The 24,732-nt window shown below is 42.7% G+C and overlaps 1 long non-coding RNA gene across 2 annotated transcripts in view; it reads right to left on the bottom strand.

Annotated features, from left to right (window-relative positions):
* Positions 1 to 8,012: 8,012 nt before the first annotated feature.
* The window catches only part of LOC116997170, a 28,129-nt gene continuing 11,409 nt past the window's right edge, over positions 8,013 to 24,732 (bottom strand). Inside the window, exons 3-4 of one of the 2 annotated variants that reach the window (XR_004418114.1) lie at positions 23,568 to 23,700; positions 8,013 to 10,836 (exon numbers count right to left, since the gene is read on the bottom strand). This is a non-coding gene — a long non-coding RNA (uncharacterized LOC116997170). The remainder of the gene's footprint in view (positions 10,837 to 23,567; positions 23,701 to 24,732) is intronic. The other variant, XR_004418115.1, reaches the window with a different exon arrangement.

Here is a 24,732-nt window from a genome sequence, read left to right as displayed (position 1 = left end):
GCTGAGGCCTCAGGTCAAAAACAGTGTTCTCCAGGGGATCAGTGCCTGACAACACAGAAAACTCAAAAACCCCAGGATTCTGGGATCCAACAAATATCCAGCCAAAAGCTAAAATTAGCCAACCAACACGAGTTCAAAAATACTGTAAAATGCAAAATTGCCTATTTCATGCAAGTTACTAGGTGGGAAATACTCCCTTGGGTCCCTGGAGATATGTAAAACTAGTGGATGAGCATGAGGCATTGCCAAATGAAGGATGGGGACCAACAGGAGAAACCAACAACTTGAGCAAGGATTTACAGGTAGTTTCTCCAAACTGTCAGAGCACAGATACATAAAAGAGAAAGATGCTTGCTAGAAAATCCTGACACGACATCAAATGCTCCCCCTGTGTGACACTTTTCCCACTTACCTATCCATCCATCGCTCTTTCTCCAGACGTGTTCCCTTTAAAATTTCTATTTTGCTTATGATTCTTTTCTTTAACCAGGTCATTTGGCACTGATCTAAATGGGACAGACAGTTGTATTCTAGAGGAAGCTGATTTCAGAGGACCAAAGCAAATATTCGTCCTGGAATTGAGAAGCATCATAGAAAGGTATGTTGAAATTGGACTGGAAACACTGTGGGTATCTCCATACAGTAGCCAGTCACTTCTCCAGAGCCTGCAGCAGTCAGAGTGCTGACAGTCCTGAAGCGAGTTAGGTGAAAGACAGTTGAGTGATCTCTCCTTCACTGTGTGGCTGATAGAGCTGGGGGTATAAACCTTCAAGTCAGAGACATGGTTTTCTTCCAACACATAAGAGGAAAACAGTTCAGGGACGTAGGAGACAAAATCAGTGAAAGTAACAAAATATTTGAGGGCTCACTGCAGCTAGAAGAAAACTGAGAGAGCTGTCATCCCTCAACAAAATGCAAAGCAATGTCTTTGTGCATTCTGTAAACATGACTATTTCTTCTTTTCTCCTCATGATCTACAAACAGATATAAAACTCAGGTATATCAACTTCCAGAGGGAATATAGTCAATACAATGAATTTTTTCCAAGAAATATCAAAAATATATCTTCAGCATATGTCTTTATGTAGTGGGAGTGGGGATGCAAAAAGGGGGGAAATTTATCTTAAGCACTTATTTGCCCATTTCAGAGAATACAATGGCTTAAAAATTGCCTGAGTACTCTGCAAAAGAGCCTTAACAGGATTCCATGTAATATTTATTCACCAGTAAATATGCAGCAGCAGATTCTGTAGAGACTTTTCCTGCTGTTTTAATATTTTCTTTTTTCAAAGCTTGTTGTTCTTCAGTTAAGAAATATTTCAGCAGAAAATGTTCCTCCAGATACACTGCTCACTCTTACCACTCTGCCTGCCACAAATCTAATCTGTAGTTTGCAATGGGTTATGTACACCTCTGTCACTGCAGGTTTAGTACAACACCCCTTTTGATCTGCCTATATAATAATGTCCCATGCAGGGGCAAGAGGGTCTTCATTTCCTTTAGTCCCATTCCTTTTCTCACCTTCTGCTCTGGGCGCTACTCTTCTTTGCTTTGATTACCTTATTTGTATTTTCCTCCCAGTTTGAAGCAGTTTTTATGAGAATGTCCTTTGTAAACTCTGAGACATGGACATTACCACTGCTCTTAGAAAGACAACTGAAAGATTGAGCTTGCTTTGGAAAATGTAGTGTCACGTACTTTAAGCATCAGTGACACCATTTAGGAGTAGAGCATAATGTGTATCCAACCAAGTGGAAGTGGGATGGAGCAAAAATGAGAAATTAATGTAACACATATGGCTTTATTTTCCCTGTAAAACATGTTCAGTTTAGGCCGTAATGATTTATCCTAAAAACACATCTAACTCCAATGTGGTTCTATATAACAGAAACAGATGGGGGAAATCCACAGAACTGTACTTCCCTGTGTAAATAAGAATGATTGCATTAATATCCTGATATTTGTTCCTTTTTCTCCTCTCCATCCATCTTTGGATATTTCATTTTTATACTCAAAATAAAATAAACTCACTAATAATTTATGGTCTGAAATTATTTGGGGAAGAGAGTGAGTTTTCAAATTAATAGGTAGCCATTGCTGTGCAAGAGCAACCTTATGCTGTCCCCTCTTCTTCCTCTTGTCCTGTATTTGTACCCAAATACTATTGTTGGTACAATAGGGCCCAGATTGTTTTTAGTTCTGCTTACAAAAACGTACAGATTGCTGGAGAGAGAGAGGGATTACGTGTATTCCCACAGCTGTGCTGGCACAAATGGAGATATTGGTGCATCAACATGGAAGCTACCAAAACCAAAGCAAACAAGGCTGAATTGTTTCAGTTCCATTGAGGAAAACAAGAGAGAATGTTTTCCACTTGTGAAGCAGGAGAAAAACAGTATGACCGCACTTTTGTAGTGTCCAGTAGGAGAAATCAGCATCTTAAGGAATTTCTAGGAAAAGAAAAATGTCCCCTTGAAAAATTAAGACGATTCCAAATATCCTAAGGCTTCCTGTTGTTTTTATTCCTGTTTGCCAGGCTTGCTTCCCAGGCCCACAGCCTCCATCCAAAGCAGGAGCTGACAGCAATTGCCTTTGCCACACTGGTCAGAGCTGAGGATGGTTTGCTAGCCCAGTGCAGGAACTGCTTTGAGCTAGCAAGCCACTCTCACTCTTCGCAGTAAATAATTTTACAGCCTTGGAAATTACTCTGGTCAAATGGTATTATTTTTATGGACCATTGCCTCATTGCAGCACATTGCTCAATCCGTTTTAGCATAATATGTCCTTTTATGCACTATTTTACCACCCTGTTATCTCAGCTCCTTACAGAAGCATCCTGCCATAATACTGTCTCCTACCATGTGGGCAATATGACTTGAGAGCACTGTGCATTAGCCTCAGCAATGCTCACCAGGGCTGAGGAGGCCAAAGACCATCATTGCCTAAGGCAGAGACTGTTCCTGGGCATCTGAAAAGGCTTTGCCTCCTCCATGTACATTTACACCCCTGCCCAGTAAATATCAGCACTACAATTTGGGTTAAAGCCTTGCACCACCTCTGGTGATCCTCCTAGATTCTCCTTCTGCCCAGGCCAAAATGAAGCCGTATTCTGAGAGGCTTCAGTTGGACTGGAAATGCTCACAATAGAAATGTAAGAGGGAGGATAGCTGGAGTTGGAACAGCTGCTGTCACCTGTAGGGCTCAGAGAGCTTACTGGAGCTTACTCTTCTCTTAGGGAGGAGAAACCTGAAACCCAAAAGAAGCTTTCTTAATTTGCCTCTCTTCTTTATAGAGACCTAAGTTCTTGAGAGCATGAACAATATAATATAGCTGAAAACTGCCTATCTCAGTAGGGACCTCTCATCTGGAGCAACAGTGGGCTAAGAAACCTCACACACATTTTATATATAACTAGTCTGGTCACACACTTTAAAAATTCAATTCAGATATCTTTAGACCTATTTGAAAGTTTGTCACTGAGAACAACAGGAACTCAGAGAAGAGGACAATTGCTTTCCAGAACAGAGGATCTACCTTTGCAAATTTCAGAAGGTGTAAAAATTAAACATCCCTCTGACACTCTCACTCCTGCTCTGGCCGTAGGTCAAAGATTGTAGGACAGGAACCCTCACAGGTTCATTAGCCATTCTCCCAGAGCTTTGACAGGTTTTCTCCTCCTAAAAATGCATAGGTATAGCTGGTAACTCTTTTCAAAAGTCCATAGGCAACTTAGAAGTCCAAAGCTCCTATTTTAGGAGACTAGGAGGTTTTTTCCCAGAAGTTCATCTATTGATCCCAAAAAATCAACATTTCAGAAGTGTGAAGGTGAAAGATAAGGTTGGATTTGGTTTTTTTTTCAACTAGAAAGATTAATAACTTTGAAAACAATAAAAATTTCAGTGGATTTATTGATGGTTAGCCATGGACCAGAGTTCGGGAAGTGAGAGCTCACTTCTGTACATTAATTGATCGCTTGTTATAATGAGCCTTCTAATTATTCAGAGGTCTTTCTGAATTTTTTACATGGTATTTTCAGACCTGGCCTGCTGGCTTTTACCTCCATCTGCTTCCTCAGCATGACTTAATCGCAATTTCAATCTACTTCTCTTTGTTTTCTCTCTTACCCTCTTTGTCTTTCCCTTTCACTGTTCTCCTCTTCATTATCCATCTTCACCTGCCCTCCCCACACTAATTTCCCAAACAGCAGGACCTGACCTGTTTTTGGGCTGCCTTCATTGCTGCGTAGACATTTCAAGGCATGTCTTGCTGCCAGCTTCACAGGGAACCACAAGAGGATGGTTTCTAGCCAGACAAAAAATGCCACTTTAGTTAATAAACTGCAGGTTTCAGGCAATTACAGGAGTTGGTAAATATATCCTGGGTGCAAATATGTTTTAAAAAATGATCTGACAGGAAAAAAAATAAGGTGGGTGTTCTAACTAGTGGCTCTTTTGAGAAAAGCGAAGTTAGATTCTAGCGTGACAGATTCTGCTGTGCACTGTGGTGGCACTGACATCACCAGGACAAGTCACTGAGAAACAAATGCCACAGAGTATTTTATTCTGCCATACAACTCCTCATAGATCAGTTTTTTATATATATTAAAAAACTTTCCTTTTTTTTGTACAACAATGCACATATTTTTCATAAAAGAAAGGTCAGCAAAGTAGAAGTAATAATGAGTTGTTGATTTCCACTAGTGTTTTTTCTTTTGGGTTTCTGGCCCAGAGGATACTTACTACAAATGTTTGTGTTTCTGGCCCAACTTTTAGCCCCAGTAACTTGTCCCTTTTTCAGCATGATGTGGAAGTGGATTGGCCTGGGACTGCTCACCTTGATCCATGGGTAAGACCAGAGAATATTCAATGATTCTTCACAAATTAGAGAGCCCTGATGTATTTCTCTATCTGTCCCACTCTGTCTTACACAGGAAATCAGCACCATGGTTTGCCCTAAATCACTCCTGCTTTGAGTAGATGAGGGGGAAGATGTACAGGAAGTACTCAAGGCTAACAGAACAAAACAAATCTGGCTGTAAAAGTCACATTTTCAAACTATCAAAAACAAGAGGCAGGTCACCAAATGCTTTGCTTTGTGTAGCCAGCATACACTGATGTGCAGCTGTCTCTGGGTTGTGTCTATGCACATGTCTGGCAGAGACTGACAGATTAGGACAGTGACTGTGCCCTTTTCACACAAACCAAACTCACTTTGCTATCTTCAGAACTTCAGTTTGATAGTCTACCCTGGAAAATTATGTGGCTCCTTGCACTCCTCTGGGGCAAATGTAGCCCAGTGGAGCAGGGAGGATTTTACACCCTTATTCCTGTCAGCCCTGACTGGTAGGAGGTTTGTTTCAGAGCTAAGTTACGAGTTTTTGAAGGGAACACCATACCTTCCTAAGAGGCTGGTACTCAGAACATGTACAGCTAAAGGCCAGAAAGGCTGAAGTTCATTACCAGTTAGGTAAGGATTTGGGATCTGGGAGCTGTTTGGGCTGTTTTAGCTCTTTATTTTTTGTGCTCTTGGAAAAAATAATGTGTGCAAACAAAAAGGAAAGTACAGAGATTAATTCAATATTCAATATCTTCTATTTGTGAAGTTTTCTAATATGGAATTTGAAATATTAAATGCATTTATTTATAGGAAAACTTAAATCGAAAAAGAGATGTATATGTATCAGTGCTGAGTACCAAAGGAATCGTCCTGTGGCTTTCTGTACCTTGTGTATTCCATTTGCACCATTCCTATTTGTTCACAAACTACTTTAGCCATCAGAAATGAAAATTGTTAGGAATCCAAGACTTTCTTTCCTGTCAAATATCTGCATAGAGCTTTTTTCAGCTTCAAAGCTAAACCCAACTGTGTTTGATATCTGAATTCGCCTCTGAAGCAGCAGCAACAGCAACAGACAGTAATAAAACCCTACAGGAAATAAACTTGAAGTAGAACATATGTGAGCCAGCTTTTGGGTAGATCTATCTCAAAAGCCAGGATAAAAGGCAAAACCAAGAGGACTCTGCATCAGCAGGTTGAAGCGTGGTTGCCAATTGCTTGTTGGTATTAAAGGATCTTAGAGAGCTGCTTTATTCACCCCCCTCACACAGAGACTGCTAGGTTTTAAGTCAGCCAAGGGTCTTACATTTCTAGCTATTTTGGTGCATTCTGAAATAGTTTCTATTCTTAATACTCTGTAGTCATTAAATTACAACCAGCTGTGTCCTGTCACTGACTTTTTTTACGAACTGTTTTTAAAATGTAGTGCTTGAAGCACATCGTTTTTTGGTTATCTGAGAGATGAATAACAAAACAGCATATGACAGAGCAGAGGACATCCCATGATCTTGTCCTGTAGTATTTTGCAGTTAATATAAAATGCAATCAAAACGTAGAAGGATCTGAACACTGAGGAAAACTGATCATGAAAGAGGTTTAAGGCATAAAAGAAATTAAAACATAAACTGGCTTTGTTTAAGGGAACAGGAGTGATATTTTGACATGTCATTTAACATTTCCCATATGGCTTCAACTACAGTTTATCTGAAACCTTTCAAAATTTTTTCCTTGTGTGCAAAATGATCCTTTACAGCAAAGGAGAAATAAAAAACCCCCAGCATACATCATTTGCCATTAAAGCCATTTTAATTAAAAAATTGATCTGGCCTGTGTGTCTCCCAGATGGGAAAGTCCAGGATGCTGCTTTTAAACAGCAGCTGCTGGCAGAGGTGTGTTTACTGCAGGGAGGAAGTGAGATTAACCCCCCTGCTCAGACCTATCCCTGGGCTTCAGGGGAGCCTCACTCCATTCTGACCCCATGAATCTTCTTTCTGATATGTGGTACATGATCACATGAAGATAAAGATTTTTAAAAATAACATCTAATGCTGAGGCTGTCAAAGTGTTTGTGCACAGGGATCAGGCTGCTATGGAGGAGCATGATTTTCTAGCAGTTGGGAGCTCTGTGCTTTTGGAAGGTATTGGTCAGAAAGGGTATGGCATGTTCAACAATCAAAACAGAATACAGTAAATTCACGAATACAAGCCGCACTGAGTATAAGCCGCATCTCTGGGTGTTGGCAAATATTTTGTTCTTTGTCCATAAATAAGCCGCACCTGAATATAAGCCGCTCTGTCATTTGCAGCAAGGACCCACGTGCAACAAAGTTGCCAAATACTAAGAGAACCATGGCATGGCGGGGGGTTTGCTGGCTCAACTAAGGCTGTACAGGCTCGGCCCACTAGGGGCTGCTGATGGGGCCAGGTGGCCCAGCTTGGTGGTGCCGCTCGGGGATGGCTGCCGCCTCTGGGTTCGCTCGCCCCAGCCCCACTCCCTTCGTGGCGCCGGCCGGGCACGGAGCACCCCCTGCTCCTGCCACGGCGGCGGAGGGTGGGGGCAGAGCCCCCCCCCTTCCTCCCCGAGCCGCGGCAATGGCGGCACAGGGTCCCCCCGTCTCTCCCCCAGGCTGCGGCAGAGGAGGGAAGAAGAGAGCTCTCCTGCCTCTCTCCCCGCCCCCTGTGCTGCCTGCAGGGGGCCAGGGCAACAGAGTAACAATTTGTAACAATCGCGAAATGCTGGCTTTTACTGGCAGGTGCTTGGCTCGGTGCCCTGGCTGGCACATCTGGGGTTGTAAGTGTCAGAAAATTATTCACATATTAGCCGCCCCCGAGTATTAGCCGCACTTCTGGGTTTCCACCAAAATTTTTGTCAAATTGCTGCGGCTTGTATTCGTGAAATTACTGTAACTGCCTTTGAAACCCAGGAGCCTGAATATGTGAAGATCCTGAAGTTTGACTATTTCCTTTCCTCTTTGAGACCAAGTTTCCACCCAAAGTTCAGGCTGCAGAACAGTGTTATTTGCTGTGTGTCACCATATGGCTCCCTGGGCAGTGGAAACTGGTGGGAGCTGTGTACAGTCCAGATATTGCCTGGCACCTATCAGAAATAACTGAGAGTAGAAAGCAAAAAAAAATCAAGAAAAGAAGGGAGGGAATAAAAACACAAGAAATTGGGATACTTCTGCAAATAAATAATCAAAGAAAGAAGAATTTTATTCAAAGAGGTATTTGCAACAAGAAAACAAGTAGGTTGTCCTTCTTCCCATGTGACCTTCATCTGCCTTGCAGGGGAGTTGCAGCCTTAATTAGCCCTTGAAAAGCACCCAGCTTTGCTGAGGAGAGGTATTTCCAAAGGGCAGGGGAATGTGAAGAGAGGTCTTTTGCTGTAGGCTTGCTATGGTCCATCAGTGCTGTTCAAGGTTGCTGTGGCCTGGCGTTTGAAGTCAGGGGTTTCTAGTCAAGGAACAAAGATAGTGCTAAATCCACCACAGACAAAAGTCCAAGGGGAGGAGGAGTGGTTTTGACCACTTTGCAAAGAAAATTGATTTTCTTGAAGTACGGAGTGCAAAAGGCTCAGAGGACTGCTGCTACTTTGCTGTAAAAATATTTCTCCTTTTGGCAGACATTAATGTTTTCCTCCATACATGAGGCAAGTTGACATGCTCAGGGCTCTTTCACAGTCGTCATTTCTTCTACACTTTTTGGAATCCAAGTTGATTTGATTGCTCAGCATTGCTGAATAACACCTGGCAAGTAACACTTTAGTTTCCTCCTTTTTTATTTATTTATTTTCTTTTTTGTTATTCCATGCAAAAATATATAGCCCACTGAAGAGCAGGGAATGTTCTGAATCCCATCAGGGTAGCAAGAAGAATGGATAATTTCTTCTTTTACAGATTGTCTAATTTTTGAGCAACTGTTTCTGCCAAGCAGTTCAGCAAATAGACTGAGGCAGTTTGGGTTGGGAAAAAAAACAAAGACAGTGACTAAGATCCCCTGCATTCCTTGTTTTCAGCAGGAAAAAAAATAGTATGTTTCTTCAGAAAACGGAAGCTGAGGGAGGAGAAGCAGTGATTTCATGGCTTTTTTGTTTGGTTTTATTTAATGTTTTTTAAATGTGGATGGGACTGCAGTCAAGGTGATGATAGTTTCTTCGAGGGGCAATATATAGCCCATGTTAAAAACACACATATTTTTGAGCAGGAAGAAAAAACTGAAAAATCACAAGATCCTCAAACAAGCTGAATCGTAAGAGAAAAAGAAAATACACGCATACACTTCTAACCATGAGGTGTCAATTCACACAGGTTCTAGTGAGTGGGTGAAACAGAAGCTATAAAACAACTGTATTGTGTGATAAATCAACTTGGCCATGCCTGAGACTTTTCCAATGTCAGAGGCTTCCGTAATGTTGATATTCACTGAGTTATTTTCTTTCGTGAGTCATGACTTGGCATGCTTTCCTTCTCACTCCTCCACAGGCGCAGTGGCAGGAGAAGCATGTACCTGGCTGGCCAAGCTCAGGGTGGGCTCAGTGCCAGTGCAAGCATGGCTCCCTGGTTAGGCTGTGGTCAGAGGACCTCTGCCAGAGGGAATTATACCAGCAGCTGGCTGGCCCCAAAGAGCTGATCTCTCTCTCTTTTTTGCAGGCATAGCCCAAGCTCCCTTGCTTAGAGTAGGGTACTGCAGCCACTACACCAGTGTCAGACTGGTTACAGGGTATCCCCAATGGGACTTTAGAGAATCTTGCTCTGAATTATTTCATTGGTGGAGCTGCTGCCACATCACTTGAAATATTTTTAGCCCGTTGCACGATATTATTCTGAACAGCATCCTCTCTAACAGGGATGGGAGCTGTGGATATTTTGGACTGATTCTGTAATTTTTTTTTGTTTTTATGAGTGGGTTTCAGGACTTGTTCTATACATTGTATTGACTCATGTTTGGGTGCTAAAGGATGGATTTCTGCTTAGGAACAGAGAATAAGAGAACATGTGCCTGAAACCCCATCTGCCTCTGAGAATGTTATTGCATAGCATATTGCATTCACTAGGAATAGTGTGCCTAGGCTGAATACTGCCTGATTAGATGGGAACAGTGGTTTGGGAATTAGGAAAAGAGAATTTTGGTGGGGGACCAAAAATGGGGAGGTACAGCCCCAGTCCAGTCATCATGTGGATGTCAGGCTAATTTGCTAGGCATGAATCCACAGCATTTTGACAATGTTCCAGGATTATGGTGCCTTGTGAGGACGACAGGTTTGGACTTTTTGCTTGGGTCCTGGTATTCATGCTTTCCTTTTCCCTCTTAGCTCAGTAAAGTTGCAGTAGCATGGAGTAATACTTGAAAGAGTAGCAGGAGGCAAGGTACTCGTGCCAGAGCTTTACAGTCAAGAGTTTTGACATAGGGGGATGGCAAGTTACAGGACCCCCACCCCCAACTCAAGGTTGTTCTTACTTGAATATAGTAATATAAGGACTGGTGATGGGAAGAAATACTTGATGTTCTTCCTCCATATGCACCAGTGCCCCAAGTCTGCTCCTGCCCTTCCTGGTCCCACAGCAGGAGGAGATGGGCTGCAAGTGCTTTGGTGATGGGGGATGGTGCAGCTAGAAATTTGGTGGAAGGGAGGAAAGGGGCACAAGATTAGTATCTAAGATACCTTTACATAACTGTGTGATATTTGTGCTTATATGGTATAAGAAGGTTGTATAAAATAAAGAAATAAAATAAGGGAACATTTTAGCCACTGCCAGGAAAGGGGTGTTTTCATCAGACTCCAGCACCTGGAGCCATAGACAAAGGCCTTAATTAGCAAATCAACAAACCTAGCTCAGCAATCCTGAAACCACTCAACAGGAGAAGATCATCGATAAAAATATGTCAAGTACCACACCTGAAGACAGCTGGGAGGTTCCTGGGGGCCATCACATATCAAGGCCAGTTCCCGTAAGTCCAGTCTTCTCCACCAGGAAAAGTTACATTCCAAAGCCTCGGTTCCTGTAAGCAAAAATCAACCATCCCAAGGAAAATTACACATCAATACGGAGCAGACACAACCTTCATCAGGATTCATCAACACGCAGGAAAGACCTTTGTCCAGGGCAGTACCAAGAAAAGGATTTAATCTAAATATGAGAATCCGCAGCAGAAAAAAAGGGGATTCTTGCCTCAGACCATAAAAACTGTATAAAAACGGACTCTCCAGAATGGCCGTGGTGAACACAGGGGGATTTGATGCAATAGAGGTCAGATCAGCATGTATGTTCACCCAGCACCAATCCCGGGCTCCGTGCTGTCCTGTTTTGTTTGTGGCTTCCCAGGACCGTATTTTCGGTCACAAAAATAAAAATTGTTGTTTTACTATTTAATTCGGCTTAATTTGGTTATTATTTATAACAACTGGGTGATTTTGTGCTTTGTATTCAGATCCAGCTGACTGAGACTTGCTGACTTTGGGAAAGCTGTGTATATCAGCCATGGCTACTGCTGTTGATACTGCTCAGCTGTTGGCTCAGTTCTTGTGAGCAGCTGGGCTCCTTTAGACCCCAGGACAGACAACAAAAAGCTGAAGGTACTGAAAGTAAAGATGGGCCTCCATCATTTGAAGACTTTTCAGCTGCAATGGCCTTCTCAGGATTTTTAAAGGAATAACTCCTAAAAATGAGATTTTATGCAATGTCTAAGTCTGTAAGACTAACATCAAAAGAAGTAAAAATATTTCTTCTGGGGATGCTTCTTATAAATCCAGGATAATCAAGTATTGGAGGCAAGATACTGCCCATGGATGAATGGGTCTGAGCCATTGATGGCAGTTCATGTGTCCCTACAAGACAGAATAATGTAACTGAGACCCAGAGGAAACTGAGCAGTGGGGACAGACAGCAAAGGCATCTGGAATTTATTACTGCTTAGTTTGCTGCAAAAAAAATTACAATCTTGCACAAATGCAAATAGGAGGCAGGCAGCTCAGCAAAAGCTGTGGAAAGAATGGAAAGCAGGCAGAGTATTAAATATGAGATGAGAAATGTTGATAATTTATTATTATGACTTTAAGAGAAATATACAACTTTTATGATTTTAACTAGAAAGTCAGGAGAGAAAAGTAATTCTAAAAATATTGCTCAGAGATTTGTACTAGGAATCACTGAAATGCATCCACAAAACCAGTGTGGGGCTGCTAAGGATGTTTGTGTGGGTATGGATAAAATATTTGGAGAGAACAAACTAACCTGAAAGTGCTGGCCCATTCCCATTACCCTTTGGGATCAGACAATTGGTGACCTGAAGATGACCTCCATTCCCCTGTGCAGTGGTTATGTGCACAAGGTGAAACAAGATGTGAGAGCTACTATGGTGTGGAAAGTGCAGATCATGTCACTGAACACTTGGCAGGATTTACTTGCAATTTGCCCATTTCCTGGTGCAAAGAACTGCCTATATCCCAACAAGTGGCAACCTAAAGCAGCAATAGGAATTTCAGAGACATGGTTTCTAGCCAGCTTCTTCCTTTGGTCCCCACATTGCTCAGCTTCCTCCACTGGGTCCTTCATCTTAGGAGCAGTCCAGAGGACCTTTACATCTCTTTTAAAGTTCAGGTATTAAGGCTCTTGGCCCCCCAAGGAGAAATGTTTTGTTCTGCTAAGGCTCCCACATCCCCCAGCATACCTTTGATGTACTCACTGAGTCTCTGAAATCTGTCTGTCTAATTATGTGGCATGGATATCCACCACCAGAGAGCTTCTCAGAAGGCAGAGAAGTAAAGGACTTTTCTGATGTTTTCATATGGCCTACACAGCCTGTGAAAAGGTAGAGACATCTGCAGAATTTTTGCTACACCATTCTTTTTAGCCTTCCCATTTGTGGTGCCTTTACTGGGCAGAAGATCTGAGCATCTTGGACAAGAACCTGCTTGATTATTCCTTTGTGCATCCTCCTTATCCACTAGAGGCAGGAAGGACTGTTCACTTTTCTCCAAGGAACAATTCAGGACATCATACAGGTTCTGGTTTTTTCTCCTCTCCTTGGGGTATTCTGACCTTTTAAAGAAAAGGAATTCAGAATGCAGGTGGATTGTAAGACTTACTCTGCTTCTCTTCACCACTTCTGTTTGCTAACAATGGGTTGCCTGTTTTTAGGTAAACAGTAATTTAAAATAGTAGTGAACATAGATATGCATGGTTTGTTCCAAAGCATAAATGTACAAATGGCATGCTGTCAACACTGGGACCACAGGCAGATAGTAGGTGAATAGTAGTTAGGGCTACTAACAGCTGAGATGTGAGCCTAGACCCATTTTCCTACAAACAGGAAAATAATAAGGTCTGTCATGATTCAGGATCAAAAGAGAAGGATTTTCTGTTGTGTTTCAGCCATGAGCAAGGGCAGATGTTTCTCATGGTGATTTCAACATGCAGAGTGTTCCTGGAGGATTATGTCCTGTACCTCAAGGGCTGTTTTGCTCTGGAGAAGATTACAAGCTTGGCAGAAGGCAGTCTTCTATTTACTTCCAGCATTTCTTTGAAGATAACAGCAATTTTTCAGATGAAGACCAAATCCTACTGATGACTTTCCCCTCACTAAAAAGGCATGCCAACTCATGGGTTGTTTTTGGACAGGCTTTGTCAGATGTATTTGGGTCTTGTTTGAGACCTGGAGTTCTAGCCTCCCATTCAGCTGCAGTACAATGTTGAGCAAGCAAAGGAGTTCTCTCTCTCTCTCTGCCTGCCAAACTGAGCCCACAGGGAGTGAAGGATATCCTTCCAGCACAGCTTTTGAGGAGCACAGTCCAACAGAGCACTCTGTCTCAACCATTTTTAGTAAGATGAAAACACTGGCTGGGTTCCCCTTTGCTGAGGGGTGTGTGCTCTATATGTATCAGTAGGGTGAGTGCTTGTGCTGACACCCTGCCACTCAAACTGCAAACACACAGACTCCAAGGTCATCAAGTCACTTACAGAAAGTGAACCAGAATAAACAGGCTTTATTTTCTAGCAGAATACTCCAGCTTTGCTCTCCAAGGGAAATTGCCTGTTGTGGGATGCCTGGGGATTTATCTGGCTGTGGTTCAGCTGACTTACATGCTTGGTCTCCTCTCCCACATCTTCTTCCTCTTCTACTTCACACTTGGCACCTTCTCCTTCTGGCAGGTGAGCACACAGATTCTGAGAGAGCCAGAGACCCTGCTCTCTGGGTTCAGGTAAAGACCGTACTGGTGATGTTATCCTAGATTGAATTTTCCCAGCATTTTCCTCCTGGGAAATGTACTTGTTAAGGTGGCTTGCACTTCCATGAGGTACTGGGAACCTCCTTCTGGGATTGTTTTACACTGTACATCCCTGATTTTAACTGGGATTTTTTTCTTTGCAGAAGCTGGGTGTGCTTGGGGTTTGCAGAGGGAGTGGGCTGTTATATTTGCCCATGCCCCATGGATGACAACAGTGTAGTGCTGCTTGGGCCAACATTGAGAGCTCAATGACTTTTCCTTGTGCAGGACCATCTGACAGGGAAGGAAGCAGGCCTTTTTCTTACTTCCCACTCACTAAAACAAAGGATTGTTCACAAGGACTCATGCTCTTTCCCAAACTCTGTTTCACCATGGACAACTACTACAGTCCAGCATGTACTGATACCATCAAAGTTTTCCTTGGAAACCTTCCAAAGGATTCAGCTCAGTGGACCACACAATTATTCACACACAGTTTGGGAACGATCTACCTGATCTAGACTGTTTTTGTTTTTTTTTGTTCTGTGACATTGACCTCACACTTCTCTCAACTACCAGAATGAAGTTAGCATTTTTCATCTCTTTAGCAACCAAATTTTATTCACTGGGCTTCATTTGTGCATTGGATGACCAAAACAGTTGGTGTTCAGCCTAGAGAAGAGGAGGTTCTGGGGGGAGCTTAGAGCAGCCTTCCAGTACCTGAATGGGGCCTACAATAGAGCTGGAGAGGGACTTTTTCTGAAGGCATGTAGTGGGACAACAATGAGGGGGGACGACTTTAAGCTAATAATAGATTTAGATTGGATATTAGGAAGAAATCCATTACTGTGAGGGTGCTGACACACTGGAACAGGTTTCCCAGACAAGTTGTGGTTGACTCGTCCCTGACAATGTTCCAGACCAAGCTGGATGAGGTTTTGAGCAACCTGGGTCTAATGGAAAAGCCCCTTTCCATGGTGTGGCTTTTCGAAATAGATGATCTCTGAGATCCCTTTCAATCTAGATCAGTCTACAATCCTATGATTATTGCCACCCACATACATGCACCTTCTAGAATAACACAAGCCCCATTGTCCAAGATTAACCTTACTTATTCTCACTTTTAAAATATGCTTAACAGTTACATGTGCCTGAGCAAGAAGGGAACGTTTAGAGAGGTGAAAGTCCAAGCACTTCTTCAAGACTTGCTGCAGGTCTGATCATCCAAACACAGAAAGATGAGACAGAAACACTCAGTGGTTAAACTCAGTACCTGAAAAATAGACTTTGAGACATTCTTGTTTCAAGTTGCAACAAACCTCTCCATGGTGTTTCTTAACCCTGAACTTTAGACCCATGAAAAGCTGTGAGAAAAATTGCATGAATGTTGGATGGCTTATTAGGTAAGCACCTTATCGCACTTTTCTGGGGAGATTATTATTTGAAACTTCCTTGAAGAACTAATTGTGATGTGGTGGGGCCCATAATGGGGGTTTAACCTTTACAGTATCCTGTTGTGGAGCATGTTTCTGGCCCTATCCTTAACATATTGGTCTGTGATTTCACCCCTTTCTGCATGTAATTCACACAGTAGCATCTGCTAAAAAACAAGAAGGAATTCTGCTTTTATGGCTGGCCTCAGGCTGTAAGGTAGGAGGCTTCCTTGTCCAGTGTACTGACAACCTGCACTGTCACATGCTCCTACTGTAACACAAATATCTGCATGATTTCCATTGCTGTGTGATTTTATGTTGATGGGTGTGCTATTGGGAGAAGGCATTTGTCTTGCAATATCTTTATTTGACACTTTGGATATTTACTTTTGCCGGTAAGCACAAAGTCTGAAAAATTGTTTGGATACCTCATATTTGGCTGAGGTTCCAAAGCTGCAGGCTGGGCCCTTTACTTGCTCATAGTCTGCCTACCAAGTGCTAAGCAGCAGTGGCTGCTGGAGGGGGGCAGTCAGTGGAGACAGTGTAGTCATGCTGAGGCATGCCACTCTGATAAGTCTGGAGCAAAATTCCACAGGGCTTTTCCTTAGGAAACTACAGAAATACTATTTCTATACATGGGAAGTGAAAAGTGCCTGGAAGTGGTGCTCCTTCCAAAGTTTTGAGCTGGTTCTTACCAAGTTTCATTCCATCTTGGTTTACACTGCATTAAAAATAACTTTTTCTATTATGTTTAAGATTTCATGGCTAAATATGTTAAAACAAGTCTGATTGCAGTTAAAATCACAGCATGAATGAGTCATAAAAGCTACTTGTTGGGAAAGCTGCTTGTCTGTTATGGACAACTTGTATAATAAAGATGTCTCTTCAAGGAGCACCTGTAGCAGAAGGAAATCAAAAGCAGTACCTTGTGGGGAATATGTATCCTTTGGTACTGTCCTGGATTGGAGCTTATAGAAGAACATCTTTACATTCATACAGTCTGAATACATTGCAATTTAAGTGTGCCCTGGGATGTCACTATCATTGTTTGTGTTTCTGAAAGTATTTGTTAGCAAAATGAAGCATGAGCGTCAGACTCGAGCTGTAGGAGCTGCCATGTACTCTCTGCCACTGCCTTATTTTGTGGCCTTGGGCAAGTTCTGTAATTACACTGGGACCTTGTTTCCCAGCCCTGAAACTTGTACAGTAAACATCCCCCCACTCACACTAGTTTTCTGTTATACTTAAAGCCAACCACTAACTCTTCCTGTCTCCTTTGTGCCTTCAGCATTAATTTTGGTGAAGTTGTTCATTGTGATAAGGGTTCATGTTGATAAGGGCAGCAGTGAGATCTGAAGTGACCAGCCAGCACTTGGAGATGTGTGAGGGAAATACACTGTGTCATTGAAAATAACTAATTACATTATTATTAAGTTGTTGCTGTTTCCCACTGAAAGGATCAGTATTCAGAGCCCGATGCATTCTCACAAGAAATCAATGGGATACAGCATTTGCATTCATTTTTCTCAGTGGATTCTCAGCCAAGACAGTGAATGTCTTAAAATGGTACTTACAACATAGCTACTCTGATTGTGTAGGAATATACATGAAGTACAGGTTGACATTTTTGGAAAATTTATCTTTTTTTGAAAATTTTTAATCTAGGGTGTTATTTTCCTCAAGTTAAGCAATAAAAGCTTATAGATGTGAGGTAATTTTTGAATAGCTTAAATACTGTCCACTTTAACTCTCTGTGAAGTGGGCTTTGGCCTCTTTAGGATGCAGTGAGTATTTTTCCCAATTATATTCTCACTCTTACTCTCCTTTTCCTCTTTCCTTTGACTCCTGTGGAAATAAGCCGTTCTAGACAACACCACAGCCTGCACATATTTTGTCATTTCTGTATCAATACACAGGGATACAGATTAACAGTTTGCTTATTCATCAAATATTATCTCAGTATTGAATAGTCATTATTATTTCAGCTGCTCTGCAAAAGGACTACCAAGTTCTCAAATAAACAGAAAGAGAGCTGCTGAATTTCACTCTAGCACTGGTATGTGCCACTATTTATTTCTTGCCTTTCTACTTCAGTTGAGTAATTCCCTCTAAGTATGCTCCGTATGCCAGTGATTGCCTTGGTATGCTGCTGAGCTAAGTGAGCAGTGCTCCACAGATTACAAAAATGAATTGTAGAAAATTATTACTAAACTAAGGTGACCAAGAGCTGATTTTTTGTAGGTATAGGATCAGTAACACTTATAACGAGGGAATTACAGTAATTTCATGATTACAAGCCGCACCATTTTGACTAAAATGTTGCTCCCACACCAGAAATGTGGCTTACACTTGGGGTGGCTAATATGTGAATAATTTTCTGACATTTCCCACCCCAGAAGTGTAAACTGAGGTGCTGAGCCGAGCGCCGGCCAGTAAAACCTGGGTTTATGCGATTGTTACAAATTGGTTACTGTGTTGCGCAGCGGGTGGCAGCGCAGGAGGGGGAGGGAGGCAGGGGAGCTCCCTCCTTCCCTCCTCTCCTGCAGCCCGGGGGAGGCAGGGGCTCCGTGCTGCCAGCTCCGCAGCTCGGGAGGGAGGCAGGGGGCTTCCTCCTGCCTGCTGCTGCGGGAGCGGAGGCACTCCTTCCCCTCCTGCAACCGCCGCCATGGGTGCTAGCGGGCTCCCGTCCCCTCCTGCCATGGGAGCGGAGGGGGCTCCTGTCCCCACCTGCCGCCACTGCCATGAGTGCCGGCGGGCTCTGTGCCCCCCCTGCCACCTTGGGGCAGTGCCGGGCCAGGGTGAGTGCGCCCAGAGGCAGCGGCCAGCCCCGAGCGGCCCTGCCGAGTGACAGTGCAGAACTGGGCCACCCCAAGCGGGCTGAGCCCTCACGGCCCGAGCCGAGCCAGTAAACCCCCCTCCATGGATCCAGCAATTCTGTTACTATTTGGCAACTTTGTTGCACGTGGGTCCTCACTGCCAATGACAGAGCGGCTTATAATTGGGTGCGGCTAATTTATGGACAAAGAACAAAATGTTTGCCAATACCCGGGGATGCGGCTTATAGTCCGTGCGGCTTGTAATAGTGAAATTACTGTACTCCATGTGGTAAAGCACTGCCCCTTCCTACAAAGCATTATGTAGTTTTGCCATTTCTACTAAAGCATCTGTACTAGAGGGTGCTAGAGGGAAGACACTGGATAAGGGAGTGGTATCATCTGTTGCAGCACCTCATTTTATGAAATATTAAAACTGAAAGTATCTCTCTGGTGCTCCAGCTATGCTATTTATTGTAATGTGACCACAAATTGCCAAACAGTATACAGTAATTTCACGATTATAAGCCGCACCATTTTGACTAAAATTTTGGTCCAAACCCAAAGTGCGGCTTATAATCAGGTGCGGCTTATATATGGACAAATAACAAAAAGTTACTGTTTTAGTTTGGAGGACAGGTGTCTGCTGAGAAAGGCAGGAACTTCTCTTTGAAATGGAGAATGTAAAACCCCTCTCTCCAAATTATTATAATTTTGAAATCAAGGGGCTTTCAGGCAAAAATATGGGAATTAGGAATAACAGTTCTTTACTAGGGAAATTAAAATAGAAATACAGTACTACAAAGAAACAAACTCCGAACCCTGACAAAGTCAGAGTACAACCTGACACCCCGTCAGGCAGGGTGTTGGTAGCAGTCCCATTAAATGGTGGCTGCATCCTCCTGCAGTGACAGATGTTATTCAGTTGGAGCAGTGCTCCTGTACAAGGTGCAGTTTCCCTCTGGAGGTCCAGTGGTGATGTGGAGAAAACCGGTTTTCCTCTGGAGTCCAGTGGAGAAAGGGGCTCCCTTAGTGTCCCAAAACCTCTGTTTTTATCTTGGTAAGAAATGTTGGGCTCTTCCCCCTGGCTGGAGCAACTTTCAATGGGATGCAGTAATTTTATCAGTCACACAGTGGGACTCAATGGGCCATTAGCAGACAATGACTCCCTGGAGGAAGGATGGGGTGTGAAAAGATAAAAAACAATGCTCTGCCTGGTTTCAAAGGATGGCCCATTAGCAGATTATCTGCCATTGAGATAAGGATCACTGTCCCCACCCTCAACAGATGGTGATAGAACAGATACCTTTTATCACACTCTGTATTGTAACATGCGGCTTATAATCAGGTGCGGCTTATATATGGACAAAAAACCAAAAAGTTGCTGAAACCCAGAAGTGCGGCTTATACTCAGTGCGTCTTATAATCGTGAAATTACTGTACATTTGGTAAACTAGCACAGCTGGAAGAAACTGCCCTAAAGTGTTGCTGCTTTGCAGTTGATTCTTCCTGGGAAGAAAGTACAGTGATTTCAGATGTATAAGGCACACCCTTTTGACGTAAATTTTGGTCCGAACCCGGAAGTGCGCCTTATACCCTGGAACGCCTTATATATGGATAAAGTTCAGAAATTTACCAACCCGGAAGTGTGAGCCCGCAGCAACCTTAAGCCAAGCTGAGCCTGCCCAGCCCCGAACCGAGCCAGTAAACCCCACGATCGCATGATTCCGTTACTAATTCATTACTCCTTTGCGCACGGATCCACACCGCAAAAAAAAAAAAAAGTGCGCTTTATACGCTGGTGCGCCTTATATATGGACAAAGTTCGGAAATTTGCCGACACCCGGAAGTACGCCTTATACTCTGGTGCACCTTATACTCATGAAATTGCTGTAAATAGAGACAAAATAGACTGCTATATTTTATTCATATTCCAAGCAGCTGCTTTTTTCCAGAGCTAGAGTTTCTCAGATCCTCATGAACCATCCTGGAGATCATAACTGGCATAATATGAGATTTGGACAAGCTGCTGATGTAGAAATTTATAACAGCACTTCTTTAGTTGGGACACAGACAAATAATCATTGTTTTTTGTGTATTATTAGTGCTTGCATATAAGAGAAACCCTAAAAACACTGCAAACGAAAAGATACAGATGATCTTTAAGGCAGAACTGTGGATTACTCTCCCCTAGCTTCTCAACTCTGTGTGATACGAAACATGCATTTTCTCTATGCCTTTTTTTTTCAGAGAAGAGACATCATACTAATCCTTGATGATCAAATAAGCAATAGAGAATTTCAGACAATTTCCCCAAGACAAACGTGAAAATAGATGTTAGGAAGGTGCATTTATTTCTGTTCTACTCCCTAAGATGATGGATAAGTGATTCCAGTTTGTGTTTTGTTAGTGCATATGTCTGTGTCTGTTCATTTAAAAAAAAAACAAGACTTAAAATTTTAATGTAAAATAAGTTAAAAGGGGAATAATGGAAAAGTAGATAGCCCTCTGGTTTGAGGCCCAGAGCAAACCTCTAACTCAGGTTGAGGAAAAGCCTCCTGGTCAGCAGCCAGGAACTTATTATTCCTATAGGTTTGTTAGCATGTTTGCTCTACAGTGAAAGATGGTATGAAAACAAGAGTTGGCCAGGGACATTGTGTTTCTCTGGAACAACGCAAGAACATTCTCAAGAGGGCTTCTCATTGTGCAATCCAGCACTGTGCAACTATCCAAGCATTAACAAAGGAAAAAATTCCAGTACTCATAAATTTGTCACAGCTTATATGAGATATGCAGTGACACCAAACCAAAATCTACTCCTGCGTGAAGATGAGATACCCAGAAATATATCCTTCTCTCCCAGTGGAGTAATTCTGGATTTACATGAGAGCAAATCAGCCTACTGTGTTCTATCTTGTTCTTGTTTTTAAGGTGCAAAAGACAACTACAGTAATTCCACGACCATAAGGCGCACCGGATTATAAGGCGCACCTCCAGGAGTCAGCAAATTTTGCAACTTTGTACATTATATAAGGCACATCCGACTATAAGGCGCACTTTTTTTTGCTGCGAAGATCTGTGCTGCGTGCAACAAAGTAACGAATTAGTAATGGAATCCCGCAATTGTGGAGTTTACTGGCAGGTGCTCAATTTGCAAACATTTTTCACAGATTGCTGTGGCCTTCAAACGCAGCCCCAAGTGCCCTCCTTGTGCACGGGGCCCGGCACGCCCACCTGCCCCCGGCTGGTTAGGCGGGGCTCGGGTCGGTCACGGCTCACAGCTACCGCGGTTCGGGGTGGCTCAGGGCAGCCACGGTTTGGGGTGACCACAGCTCACACCTCGGGGTTGCTGCAGTTCAGGGCTGCCACGGCTCGGGCTGCCCATGGTTTGGGGCAGCTTGGGGCCTCCCGCAGCTCGGGGTGGCTCGGGACAGCCCGCAGCTTGGGGTGGCTCAGGACCGCTCGTGGCTCGGGGCGGCGCGGGGCTGCCCGCTCCCTCTCTCCTCGTGCGGCTCCTGCTGGCCAGGGGCTGCCTGGTCCCGCCCAGCCTGCTCAGCTCAGCACTCCTGTGGCGCCGTTCCCCCTTGTGGCTCAGCTCACAGCTCACACTTCTGGGTTGGTAAATTTTGCAACTTTATACATCATATAAGGCGCACCGGACTATAAGGCGCACTTCTGGGTTCGGACCAAAATTTTAGTCAAAAGGGTGCACCTTATAGTCATGAAATTATTGTACATTAATTTCTGTCTGAACTGCAACCTCCAAACTGGTCAATTGTAAAAAATGGCTACTCCACTCAAAGGACGTATGATTGGAACCTCTCTAAAAGTTACAAGCAACTTTTACAAATGCAGGCCTCTAAAGTACATTACTGAATTCTTGTTGAGGTTATTAAATGAAAAGGCATTTTCATTAAGAAGGAAATCCTAGCCCTGCTGAAGTCAATGACAAGCTTTCTACTGGGCTGGTGGGAGCCTGGGTTCCTTCATCTGCATTTTAATGGCATTACAGCTCATTCTCCAGGGGAAACAATGAAGCTTCAGAGAAAGATTATATTTTCCTTAGACTTTGCCTTTCCAAGTGATTCTTGCCCCCTTCAGCTAGCAGAAAATGTGAGCATAGATCTCACTTGTAGATTATGCTCTTAACCTAAGGAAATGAATGCTAAAAAGAACAGGGCTTCCTATTGCTTAATAAGTGGTTTTGATTGCACATCCAGCAAAGCTAGTAGTTTTAATTGAATAAGTAATATTTTTCCACTATTCCTGATGTTCTTTAAATTAATTATTAACTGTTTTCATCAGCCACATCTGTGATAAGTGTGTTTAGGAAATGGAGTCAATTATGAGATCACTGCAAATTTATACCAAATGCAGCAGGAGTGAGGGAACACCTACCTCAAATGCAAGGTGAAAAGATTTTGAAGCTACTTCATGTCCCAAACTAAGCAGACATACAACCTGAATCCTTGTCCTATGAATCACATTATGCCTAACAATTGTTTATCTGTGGTTTGCTTTGCAGAAGAAATGAAGCTTGCTTAGGTTTTTCCTTCCCAGTAACCTTGCTAAAACCATACAGCCACTTCCGGCCTTTAAGTACCCCTGTTTTCAGATCCGGATTATTTTTTTTTCCCTGCCTTTTCCAGAACTCTTCTCAAGAGTATTTCATTTAAGGTCTTCTTTCTATCTCACACAAAGATATGACTAAATATAACACCTCAAAATAAACTAATTCTGAACTGTTCATCACCTAGGGAAAAAAGAGATTCTTGAGAGCAAACTGTAGAGAGAAATTGGTACTCTGTAGATCTAATATAACTAAAGTGCTGTGAGGATACTGGGTTTAGAAAAATATACTGCTTTCAGAAATTCCAGAAATTAACTGCTGCAAAAAATGTGATACTTTTGATTACATACTGTATGGTTTCGGTCTAAAGCGCACATTTCTTTGATCCTTAGAAAAGACCCCAGATGTTACTCAGTGTTGGTTGGGAATAATGAAGTTTCTCTGCTTCTCTGGATCTGTACTGGTGTTCTGGTTTTTTGTGTAAGTGTGTGTAACCAAACTATGTTAAACAATGACAATGTGTATGACATTCCACATCAAACGTGTCTTGTTTCAGATCCATCATTGCAGCAGGCAGCCAAGGCAGATGGAGTAAAACCACTTGAGGCCTCTTGATTTTAATGGGTGGCTGCTGAACCATGCCACTCCATGGCCTTCTCATCTTGGGAGGCAACTAGTTACAGCAAATAATTAGGTTTCCTCATCCTCACCAGATCCATTCAGTGAACTGTCTTCATGACTCCTTCCACAATAGGTTGTCAGCACCCTCAAAAATTGTTCGGAAGCCCCTTCATCCTAGTAATCCTAACAAGCAGTAGTTATTTTTATTTTCAGTCTCACCATCTGTCAAAAAAAAACAAAAAAAGAAAAAAACACCAAAAACACCAAAAAACCCCAAAACCCCACACCCAACACCATAAACAAACAAACAAACAAAAAACCCCAACCAACCAACCAACCAACCAATCAACCAACCAACCAAACCACAACTATTTGGCTTATTTGTAAACTCTTCTGAGGGGGTGAAAGCAGATCTTTCAACACCGTCATATTTCACAGAGAGCCTTCAGAGTCCCTCTTTTTATTTATGAAGGTCTACCTTGCAATGAGGGGAAAACTGTTGGAACCCTGAAGCCTGGAACTTTTGTGCTTTCTGTGCTGTCAGGCACTGATCCTCAGAGGAACACTGCTTTTGACTTGAGGCCTTGGAGAAGGGTTCCAAATTTGAGTGATGGAGTTGGAATACTGGTATGTAGTTTGAATAGAAGTGTGTAATATCACATGGTGAAGGGTTTGGAATTTGGGGTTTTAGAATATAATAATGGTTATGGGACAACATGGAGATTTTGGGGTGGAGGTTTTTTCTTCCTTCTTGTTTCTTCTTCTTTGTTTTAGGTAGTACTTTTTGGTTGGATAGAAAGTGCCACACTGCAAGTCAAGGGTGTTTGGTCATTGGGTCAAAGGTATGAGTAATAGATGTTAGTTTTTAATTGGACAGTTAGGCCTTAAAAGACTTTGTAACAAGTGAGATACATCTCCATTTTATTTGCTTTTAGCTTGTTAGCTAGAAGTGCTGTAGCCCTCACTGTACTATAGATAAGAATAATAAACAACTGAGTCCAAACATGAAACTATATCTCTCGTGCTTCAATCCCAACTCTGAATAAAGGCAGAGGAAAAAGGAAGATAAAGCACTAATAGAAAACCTGTAACAGCACATGCTAATAATGGTACATCACAAAAGAATGAATGAAGTGTTTGCTTAGTCCCTCTCTAGGGAAAAAACCTACCAACCCAAACCCCCAATGATTTCCAAGAACAAATGACCACCTTGTCTGTACCAGACTCTGTCAATTGCAGCAGAGCTGGTCTCAT

Source organism: Catharus ustulatus, chromosome 1 (assembly GCF_009819885.2).
Source record: "Catharus ustulatus isolate bCatUst1 chromosome 1, bCatUst1.pri.v2, whole genome shotgun sequence".
NCBI classification, from domain to species: Eukaryota; Metazoa; Chordata; class Aves; order Passeriformes; family Turdidae; genus Catharus; species Catharus ustulatus.
This window is presented reverse-complemented; position numbering and strand designations above follow the sequence as displayed.